At 43.5% G+C, this 11,910-nt stretch overlaps 1 pseudogene across 1 annotated transcript; it reads left to right on the top strand.

Moving 5' to 3' along the window:
* The first annotated feature begins 2,439 nt into the window (after positions 1-2,439).
* LOC310853892 (aurora kinase A-B-like) lies at positions 2,440-4,113 on the top strand (annotated as a pseudogene). The gene is made up of 2 exons: positions 2,440-2,496; positions 3,282-4,113. The product of its transcript is annotated as an aurora kinase A-B-like (transcript).
* Positions 4,114-11,910: the final 7,797 nt, after the last annotated feature.

The raw sequence follows: 11,910 nt of genomic DNA, 5'->3' as shown, positions 1-11,910 counted from the left end.
AAACAATTACAATTAGTACAAGCATTAGTGTTATCCCACCTAGACTACTGTGCATTAATTTGGCCCAATACGAAAGAAAGTAACTTGAACAGATTACAGGTGGCCCAAAACAAAGCAGCTCGTATAGTGCTTCAATGCCCATATCGAACAAGAGTAAGTACAATGAACAATGATCTAGTGTGTAAGAGTCAGTCATAGAACAATCATAGTCATTATCAGAGTCATAAATACTATGATCATTGTCCTGGAGGACAATGATCATTGTCCTGGTCTGGAGGACAATGATCATAGACAAGTATTTATGACTCTGATATGACTATGATTATTCTATGACTGACTCTCCCACCTCAAGCAGGCCATCTTCGCCAGGTCGACTATAGAAGAGCCAAGTTACACCATTTATAGAGGTGGGCGACTCGCACTATAGGCCTCGGCGTAGGCCTACCACCCGAGAGACAGCAGGACACAAACTCTCCCCCAGTCAGCAGGAAACCCAGACTGCATGGTAGAGTATGGTGGCTCCGGCTTCCCTAGCAACTTGTAGGTAGGTAGTAGGTAGGTAGGCTTGCCGAGCTATGAGGCCCATAGGGCAGGAGCCTCTCCTGTTTCTGTAGCGTGAGGCAGCTTGATGTACAAGTACACCCCCTGGACATGACGCTAGTATGTCGCAGGGACTTACCCCCAATCCAACCCTTGATGCCGAGTGTCAAGCAGTGAGGCACTGGGTCCCATTTTTAGAGTCTTTGGTATGAACCGGCCGGGGATCGAACCCCGACCTCCCTGCAGTCTCAGGGCAGACACTCTAACCACAAGGCCACTGAGCTGGTAGCAACTTGTACTATCCCTATTTTTATGGTGAAACGTCGGGGCGACGATTCAATTATGGGGGGGTAGAATGTAACCCCGGCCTAGAGGGTAGAGTCCTAAGTGAGACGTATAGTTGTGGGTCCTCACAAACGCCGTAACGTTCATGCGTTGTGAGAGAGGTATGCTCGGCTGCAGACTTGTCATTTGGTAAGCTTATATGCTCGTTTTATATGTAGCTATTGATTTTGGGGGTTTTGTATGATCTAAAATGAGAGTATTTTCCATATTGTCAGGTCTACACCACACTTGTTGCAGTGCGCTGTAGTGTATAGCCTTGGATATTTCTTACGTTGATAGAATCATAATATGCAACGTTCTGTCACATGGTCTCTAACCTGCATGTATGTCATTGTAACAGCTACAGGTGGAGATGTTTGCCTGTATGACACCATTGAGAGACAGTTCAGGTGTTTGGTAAGGCGATACTTTTGTTGGGTTGCCTAGTATTATTATTTCACTGACGTTTGTGCTTTATATTGTGTTCATATATTATGCTACATTAAATGGTGACTGTTTGCCTAATTGATATTGTAATCTGTGTATATTTCAACTGTTTGGTCATTGCATATGGATGTAGGTGTAGGCTATTATTCTCTGTGCACATCACTGACTGTTTGTCCTTCATAGGTTCAAGTTGAACAAACGGCCCTGTAAAGGACTGTTGTCCCTTTGACTTGTGTTGTGAAATAACCACTTCTCCCCATTTTAAATGCCCTCAAACACTGTTTTTTTTTTACAATTTGATATACAAACAATTAAACCCTTATGGACGGAATTAATTTCTAATGATGAAAAAAAAATTGTGTTTCTGCCATCAATCAGATACTATATTAAGTTGAGATACTCAATTTGCATTTAGCACAAATAGATAGATAGATATGTTCCAAATTTGGCACATTAGGGTTATTACACTATTATACTATTACATTAGTACACTTATTATACTATTACACTTACTTATTACACTATTACATTAGTACACTTATACTAATTACACAATTACACTATTACATTAATTATACTATTACACTATTACACCATTATACTAATTACACTATTACACTATTGCATTTATTACACTATTACAAAATTAGACTTATTACACTATTCCACTATTACAGTTACTACTCTATTGTGAGATGCCATGTCCATGACCTGTTTGGGTCAAATTTGTCCCAAACAGACATGGCCAAATATCTCAAGACAAAAGTAAGGTCAAATGTAATCCACTTCAATATTTCTATAGTTCAGTCATCGAGTTAGCTGGTGTGTCTTACACTGGCAGCCTAGAGCCACTTTCTGCTTTTTCAAATGGATGCAATTTATTCTCCAAACCACTTGATGTCATGTGCCACAACTGACCCACTAGGCATTGACAGCCTCTTTTTTTTTTTTTTGCCTATATTTGGCCATTAACTGGTATGTGCCAAATTTGACCCAAAAGGGGTAAAAGTCTTTTGTACCTTGTTATAAATAAAACTATTGTACGCTTGTACCATACTGCCGTTGAGCATTTTGGTCTCCGCGGACAGAGGGTTCTCTTCGGGAACTGTGCAATACCATCTTGTGAAAATGGATGCTGCCAGACTCCAGGTGTCTAAGGGCATGGACCACCCCCAAAAGCCCGAAGTGAAGTCTATAGTATCCACCTGCCACAGCGGGTTCCTGTCTCGCAATCGCAGACCTGTCAAAAGCCACCAGTGACCCCTGCCCAGCAACACAGTCCTAGGTGTGTCAAATGGTCCCCTACGCATGCAGCAACCACGCACCGGTGTTAAGGCTCCCACATGTACCTCTGTTGAGATTGTGAAACATGCCTTGCCCAAACCCCATGTCCATGGCCAGCTAAAGGCCAAAGACAAATTGGAGCCGACTACAACCAAACCTTCAACAGAACTGAAGTCAGGAGAAGCCACAAAGTAAACCGGAAAACTATATACTTCCTCTGGGAAAGGGAAGGCGTGGTTGTCACGGTTTTCCACTCCAGGTTGGCTTGACTGTGTTTTACCTTGTCAGTGACATCAACGAGGGGCCAGCTCTGGTCCGGCGTCTGATCAACGCCTGCCTCCCTTATTGGCTGCCGGTCACGTGCCACCCAGTGGCCATGGGTGCGGCGTTGCCTACTTAGTCAGTCTGTGCCTGACAGCTCGCCGGGGAACATCACTATGGTCTTCCTCCGACCCGCTACTATGTGTGACTACTAACTGTGAAAACTACCTTATATTGTTTGACCTATATTGTTCCGGACGCCCTTCGGAAAGGCGTCGTTTTCTTTATTGTATTTCTTTTGTTTGATTGTTTAAAGAGTCATTACTGTAATTATATTTTGATTAAGGTTTATTATATACATTATAATAAAACCTCGCATTTGATCATGGTTTCCTCCTTATGTTGCCTACTCATCTTACCCCTAGACAAGGCTGTGGAGCCTTGATAACTTTGAAATCGCCCACGCCCTAGGGAAGGGCCAACTTGGCAATGTTTACCTGGCCAGAGAGCGTTCATCCAAGTGGATCGTGGCTCTTAAAGTTCTCTTCAAGAAGCAGTTGGAGAGGGCAGGAGTGGACCACCAGCTCAGGAGAGGTGGCGAGCCAGTCTCATATTAGACACCCAAATATCCTGCGACTGTATAGCTACTTCCATGATACATGATACTGCTCGTGTACCTTATCTTGGAATATGCACCCAAGGGGGAGCTCTACGGCGAGCTACAGCGCTGTGGCAATTTTAACGAGCAGAGGAGTGCGACATACATCATGGAGCTGGCAGATGCCCTCTATACTACTGCCATGCCAAGAAGGTGATTAACAGGGATATCAAACCAGAGAATCTGTTGCTGGGGGCCGATGGGGAGCTGAAGATTGCCGATTTTGGCTGGTCTGTCCACCACACAACCTCCTCCAGGAGGTCAACACTGTGTGGAACTCTGGACTACCTAAATCCAGAGATGATTGAGGGAAAAACCCATGATGAAAAGGTGGACCTGTGGAGTTTAGGCGTGCTCTGCTTCGAGTTCCTGGTGGGCAGACGCCCCTTCGAGGCAAAGATTCATGATGAGACTGCATGATTTCGTGGGGGCAGTATACTTACCCGGCTCAGATTCCTGTCACTGCTGGTGCCAAAGACTTGATTAGCAGGTTGCTGAAGCATAACCCCATGCACAGGCTGCCCATCCAGGGGGTTCCAACTCACTCGTGGGTGGCTGAGAACTCTACAAAGAAGCCCACTGTCCCCATCGATTCCTAGTACAGAGTGATGTCTTACCAGGCTATTGGCTGTGCAGCGTCACTGTATTATGTCAAAAGGACCCAGGTTGCTGAGCATTTCTGTTCCGACCCTGTATTTACTTGATATCTTAATATGGATGAATATCAGATAGACCCTGACGAAGACCTTTTGGTCGAAACGCGTAGGTCCTGTTATTTATTTGCCTTGCTCATCATCAAATAGACTATTTAATTTTTCACCAAAGACGGAGTGCCTTGGACTCTTTTCTTTTCAAGTCTGCAATTCACATTTTGACAAGCAGTACGTACCACTTGGAGGAAGGATACCTTTTGTCTATCTTAATATGGATGTCAGCCCAGCCCAGCTCCTAATCCAGACAACAGTCTTCTTCAAAACTTGACTATTGTAACTCCCTCGTACCCTACAAACCCTCTCGCGCACTCAGATCAGCCAACGCAGGGAAGCTGGAGGTACCTTCACTAAAAACGCCGGGACAACGCTCCACATGTCCCAAACTCTTCTCCCTTCTGGCTCCAAAACTATGTGTAGCCGGTCAGATCTGAGCGTCAAGGGCCACCATAGGGATGGCTGCACTATCCACTTCCTGGTTTTCAATCAGTGTTACTATTTAAAGGCCTTGTAGTCTACCAAACAATAGGCTGCTTGGTGGTTACATGGCTGTGGGTCCTGAAACTTGCACTTATGCTTGTTTAATGCGGTTGCCAGGGTGAGTAAGGCGTTTCATGCCTATTGGTTTAATGATGATACTATCTGATAATTGTAAATAACTCTGCTGTTATAATTCAGGTTGATCATGTGCCAAACCATTGCTGTGGCGAGAGGGAGTGTTGAAAGTACAGACAGCTGAAGGTACGCAAACAGACACATTGTGTGTTGTTGTTGTTTAAGCCTACTTTGTGTTTGTTGGTGTAACTTAAAGTGTTTGTTTTTTTATCTCATCCTGTAGATTGCCACTGCTGTTTTGTTTTGTTTGTTTCTGCTTTGTTTAATTTGAGTTCATACATTGATTTTATTGCTTTTTGTTTATTTTGAGCCATTTCTGTTTCTGTTCATTGAGCTGTTTTCTTTGGTGTTAATTTGTTGTTTCCCTGCATGCTGTGTGGTTCAGTGCGTGTGTTTAGTTAATTGTTCCTAGTCGTCAGTGGGTAGTTTTGCCTTCTAGCTTAGCTCCCCTTTAAGGCTGGTCGACTGTTTGCCTATTGGCCCCACTGGTTCCAAATGTAACATGGTTTCCTTTTATCATTAGAGCGTTTGACCTGTGTATTGGTGTGACTAGGAGTTAGTAGCCTACCTGTTTTTTAAACTATTCGCATTTTACTCATACATATTTGTATTCCTACGGTTCTTAAAAGTTAATAAATTCCTGTATTTTTCCTATACTTTGTCTCAAGTCCTTATAACTTGCATTTGTTGGGGAACGCAGTTTACTGGTCTATTCATGTAATTCCTTGAACGATCTCAATGTGGCGTAGTCATGACTATAAAAGTAAATCCTTTGCTACACTTGGTTACATATGGAAGGCACTTTCATCACACTGCAGCCTCACTCTATCTTCCGCCGTAGTCTGAAAACCCACCTCTTCAGACTCCACCATGGCCCGTAGCACTTGCCCTAGCCTAGCCCCTTAGATGGCACTTTATGTAGACTGATAGTATTTTAAACACTTATAGCTTGTTACATAGACAGCACTAGAATTGCATTTTATGTAGTCATAGCGCTTTATAGTACACATGTATAATATAGTATAGTAGGCCTATGTATAGTTTACATAGATACTCCAATGTATGCCATGCTTTTGTTATTGCTTAATGAAAATCGCTCTGGATTTTTTTTATGTGGTTATGCGATGACTAAATGAATGTGTACATATTTTGTACATTTAAAAAAACACATCAAAACTAAAATCGAAGTAAAAGGGACAACAGTCCTTTACAGGGCCGTTTGTTCAACTTGAACCAGGTCTCTCAATTAAGTCTAAATACCTGAACTGTCTCTCAAAGGTGTCACACAGGCCAACATCTCCACCTGTAGATTCCTCCACGTTAATTGCCTACACAGAGTACTGGGGAAGCCACACCCCAAACATTGGTCAGGGAACATCCAAGGCTATACACTACAGCGCACTGCAACAAGTGTGGTGTAGACCTGACAATATGAAAATACTCTCATTTTAGATCATACAAAACCCCCAAAATAAATAGCTACATATAAAACGAGCATATAGGCTTACCAAATAACAAGTCTGCAGCCGAGCATACCTCTCTCACAACGCATGAACGTTACAGCGTTTGTGTTGTGCTGAACCCCAACTGACGACCTGTCAGCATGCCTGTTCAGAACGCCCTTAAATAAATACGTCTCACTTAGGACTCTACTACCCTCTAGGGGTTACACAGAGCAATGGTGGCATGGAACTCTTTACCTATGTTTTTGGTTATGAAAACTATATGAGTTTTAAGAAGAAGCTGAAGTTGTTTTTGTTCACTCAAGAGATGTGAAGGAGATGCATATGAACTATATCCCATTATAATGTATATTATATTTACTTTATCAATGCTGAAGATTGGATTGTACTGTGGAGCTAGCTATCAAATGTAGTAGAGTAAGTAGACGGATCATGAGTTGTTTTGTGTTATATTGTTGTGTTGGATGAATGTTGGATGTAAATGTATGTAATAATATGAAAGAAATATTGTATGTTTAAGACCCCAGGAAGAATAGCTGCTGTGTTTCACAGTAAGCTAATGGGGATCTAATAAATAAATCTAAATCTAAAAGTGTGCCCATGCTTACAAAAGCATGATTGCTGTAAATGTATAGTATAAGTATAATAACTAATAACTGTAGAGTGAAATAGTTTAATTCAAATTAGTATGTATGTATGTCTAAATGTAGCACAAACATAATACAAGTATAATATAAGTATACCCGGTATTAATCAATGATTTAACTATTTTTAAAGCTATTTTAACTATTATAAAGCTACCAGCAGACTAATGGCCATGGTGGGTGCAGTTACGAAAGCTGCCACTAGGGACAGTGAAGTCGTTGGCCTGCAGGCCACAGGCACCTTCCCGCAGACTGCAGCCGTTACCTTCTCACAGGACGTCCATACGACGTCCATACGACGTCACACAGACCTCTCTGTAAACCACCAACCGTCCCGTCCTAGTCGCCGTCCCAGCCAGACGTCCATACGACGTCCATACAACGTGGTCGATACGACCTGACAGTCAAACTCATACGACCATGATACGTTGCAAAAAGACGTCCATATGACGTCCATACGACGTGCTCGATACGACCTAGTCAAACTCAGGATACGACCATGATACGTTGCAAAAAGACGTCCATATGACGTCCATACGACGTGCTCGATAAACTCAGGATACGACCATGATACGTTGCAAAAAGACGTCCATACGACGTTGACGGGACCTGCTGCATTCCCCCATAGCCAAACGGAAAACGCCCATCATTCTCTACTGTAGTGTTGAACCACTACGGACGTAATGACATATATGGCCACAACGTTTGGTTGGTTTTATTGAGCTGTCAGTAGCAGAAGCTAAAAACGACTTATAAATCCTAAAGCCTTGTTTATACTTCACTGTGCAACGGTCCTATGCTGGAAAATAGCAGATATGTAAACTCACAGCACATCTCATTCAAGACACTGAACTTGCAGATCTGCCATTTTTGCCATCCAAATGCATTATAGCCTATGGTTAAATGGGCCCTAAGAGATCCAGAAATTATAGAAAAAGTGCCCTTCTGGGCACAGGTCTCCACCAGGAGCCAGAAGGCGCAGCAGTGAACAGTCAGGCACAGATGTGTAGTCAGTTCTCCAAAGGCACAGATCAGCAATCCTTTTTCCTTATACAATGTCCACTTTAAACAGAAAAGTGTCACACAGAAAGTTTATGTAAGATGAATGAATGCAGGATGACATATCTCTCACAGACAAGCAAAAACACCTGAACTCATTTAGTCTTTTACATAAATAAAAAACATTACTGTACCCTGGGTTTAACACACAATACAAATTAGGACTCAAATGCAAATCACACATTTTCCTGACTGACACCATAGAACGACAATCATGAAAACGGCCATAAATCACGGCCTAATTTTGCAGTTGGCTGAGCAACATGTGTGATGCCCTCCGTCTACTAGTAGGACTCTACAGAATATAGTAGCCTAATATACCCAGTGTGTAGTCACCAATTCAGTGAGAGTACGTGATGATGATGATGCTGACCTTTCTGGTAGGTGTGTGTGTCCATCCAGATGAGCTCTAAGCACAATGTCTTTCAGCCATCAACTTTGAGAGTAGATTTATTTAAATGGAACAGATCAGTCATGCTGTGTATTAAGGACATCTAGTAATAACAGCAGAAAAACGAAAGTGCAAATTGAAGATCTCTGTGTTCAGACAGATTAACAACAGCGTTGTGCCAAGTTAGCACCTGGGCTTCTTGTAGAAAACTGCGCTGACTCACCACTAAAAGCTGCATTACAAACAGAATGTGTAAAACCCTAGTGTACAGCTAAGCTGCAAACAAAATAGAGCAAACACCTTGGTAAGATGAGAAAAGAAAATGTACATGCATACGTTAATTGTCTGCCTTTCTATAGCGCCTTAATCAAAAACTGGTTGCATGACTCGTGCAACCAGTCGCAGTTGAGAGGCAGCGTCTAGTGAGCTCATCTAGGGCAGCGTCTAGTGAGCTAATCTAGTGAGCTAATTTAAGACTTCCGGTGGACGATCTCTTCAAAATAAGAGTACCCTCTAGAGTATTGAAAAAAAGTTTAATTTGCACATTAAAACTACAAATTAAGCATTTAAATGATGCTATATGATGCTATAAGACACACATTATGTTTCTGTGTAAGAATAAGTAATTAAATCCTTATAATAATAATAATAAAGTTATCTAAATGGATAAATGCTATTCACTGGAGTGCATGGACTTTATAAAGTGGACACTGGACAAAAGACGGCTCCGCAAGGCAACTATCTGGACATACCCACGCGTTCGGGGAGATGTCCTATACCACACCCCACTCTCCGCTAAGCGGGAGAGGTGTAAAATTCACAGTAGCAGACCTTCTACTGGGGTCAAGGCTGACAAAAAGTACCGTTTCCGGACCCAGAATGGACACTGGACAAAAGACGGCTCCGCGAGGCAACTATCTGGACATACCCACGCGTTCGGGGAGATGTCCTGTACCACACCCCACTCTCCGCTAAGCGGGAGAGGTGTAAAATTCACAGCAGCAGACCTTCTACTGTGGTCAACGCTGAAAAAAGTACAGTTTCCGGACCCAGAATGGACACTGGACAAAGAGGCCTCCGCGAGGCAACTATCTGGACATACCCACACGTTCGGGGAGATGTCCTCTACCACACCACACTCTCCGCTAAGCGGGAGAGGTGTAAAATTCACAGCAGCAGACCTTCTACTGGGGTCAATGCTGACAAAAAGTACCGTTTCCGGACCCAGAATGGACACTGGACAAAGAGGCCTCCGCGAGGCAACTATCTGGACATACCCACACGTTCGGGGAGATGTCCTCTACCACACCACACTCTCCGCTAAGCGGGAGAGGTGTAAAATTCACAGCAGCAGACCTTCTACTGGGGTCAAGGCTGACAAAAAGTACCGTTTCCGGACCCAGAATGGACACTGGACAAAAGACGGCTCCGCGAGGCAACTATCTGGACATACCCACGCGTTCGGGGAGATGTCCTGTACCACACCCCACTCTCCGCTAAGCGGGAGAGGTGTAAAATTCACAGCAGCAGACCTTCTACTGGGGTCAATGCTGACAAAAAGTACCGTTTCCGGACCCAGAATGGACACTGGACAAAGAGGCCTCCGCGAGGCAACTATCTGGACATACCCACACGTTCGGGGAGATGTCCTCTACCACACCACACTCTCCGCTAAGCGGGAGAGGTGTAAAATTCACAGCAGCAGACCTTCTACTGGGGTCAAGGCTGACAAAAAGTACCGTTTCCGGACCCAGAATGGACACTGGACAAAAGACGGCTCCGCGAGGCAACTATCTGGACATACCCACGCGTTCGGGGAGATGTCCTGTACCACACCCCACTCTCCGCTAAGCGGGAGAGGTGTAAAATTCACAGCAGCAGACCTTCTACTGTGGTCAACGCTGAAAAAAGTACCGTTTCCGGACCCAGAATGGACACTGGACAAAGAGGCCTCCGCGAGGCAACTATCTGGACATACCCACGCGTTCGGGGAGATGTCCTCTACCACACCACACTCTCCGCTAAGCGGGAGAGGTGTAAAATTCACAGCAGCAGACCTTCTACTGGGGTCAATGCTGACAAAAAGTACCGTTTCCGGACCCAGAATGGACACTGGACAAAGAGGCCTCCGCGAGGCAACTATCTGGACATACCCACGTGTTCGGGGAGATGTCCTCTACCACACCCCACTCTCCGCTAAGAGAGAGAGGTGTAAAATTCACAGCAGCAGACCTTCTACTGGGGTCAACGCTCAAAAAAGTGCTGTGCCTTGGGGCATTGACATGAAATCACTTTCTCTACGCAAGCTAAGTCAGGTCAAGGAGTTACCTCTAGCTTTGGAATGGGTGTCACTTGTGTGCGTTGATTGCATCTGTCTGTGCATTTATGCATTTGTTTGTCCTGACGAAACTTGATTATTTCTCGACTGTTTATTTTCTCGTATGACACGACATAGAAACTACTTGTGACTACTGTCTTTGTGTGCTGTCGAGCGGATGTTCTTTGCATCAGCTCAAAGGTATAGCCTGCTGTGTCATTCGATTCATTTGTCCAGATATGCCATTTATGATCTTTAAGGATGTACAATGACGCATATGGTGGCCTGTCGAAAAATACACACATACTGGTCAAAGCATACTCATTTTGGTGGTACAGACAGGATAAATTGAACGTTTTTGGAATTTTTGTGCCAGCTCTTAACAGGAGAAGTAAGGTCTGTGGGCTGTTAATTACTTCATATGTTGATAAGCTCTTTTCCTGCTGACATGTTTCACATTGTTCAGATTGAGCAGGTAATATTTGTGCAATAGTGTCTAAGATGCCTTTTTGTGACACGTCAAGTGGCTGCACTATGAATTGTGACATGTTCTTTGTAGATGGTAAGCCCTTGTCACCACATTGAGTACAACTATACAGACTAAGACTTTTCAGGCAAAGCAGGTCATCTCCAAGGAAAGGAGACCGAAGTGTGTATTCTACAAATCTATTTAATATGGTGCATACTTCTGTCCTAGAACATTTCTGAGACACTAATGACACTGATGTGTTGGCTAGATTGAATTTCTCAAGTTTCCGTCTAAATGTTGAGTCCTGCGCTGCTGCTTCTTCAAGCCGTGTGTGACATTTTTTGATAGCAGATGTCTGTTGTAGAAATGTTAGAATTGGTAATGGTATAGCTTCACACATATTGTCATTTAGACTTTCATTGCATAAAACCACATCATCATCATCTTCTTCCAAATTGTCCTCCGTTATTGTTCTGTTAATTGCTTTCAACTGTCCAGGCACAGAATGTACAGATGTCTGTATGTTTTGCTTGAACAACTGTGTGGACACCACACATACTCAACCAAACTACTAGTTTGTGTATAAAATCTAATGGGTCATTGTGCATTCCTAAGGCCAAGTAAGATGCTATTCACTAGTTGTTGAGTGACACCACAGATTGTTTTGCAATCAAATGTGTGACCTGGATTTTGAAAAAACGCTTGAATGAGAGCTGCTAAATTCCCCG

This window comes from Protomyctophum parallelum, assembly GCF_964188405.1.
Source record: "Protomyctophum parallelum genome assembly, chromosome: 23".
Classification (NCBI taxonomy): Eukaryota; Metazoa; Chordata; class Actinopteri; order Myctophiformes; family Myctophidae; genus Protomyctophum; species Protomyctophum parallelum.
This window is presented reverse-complemented; position numbering and strand designations above follow the sequence as displayed.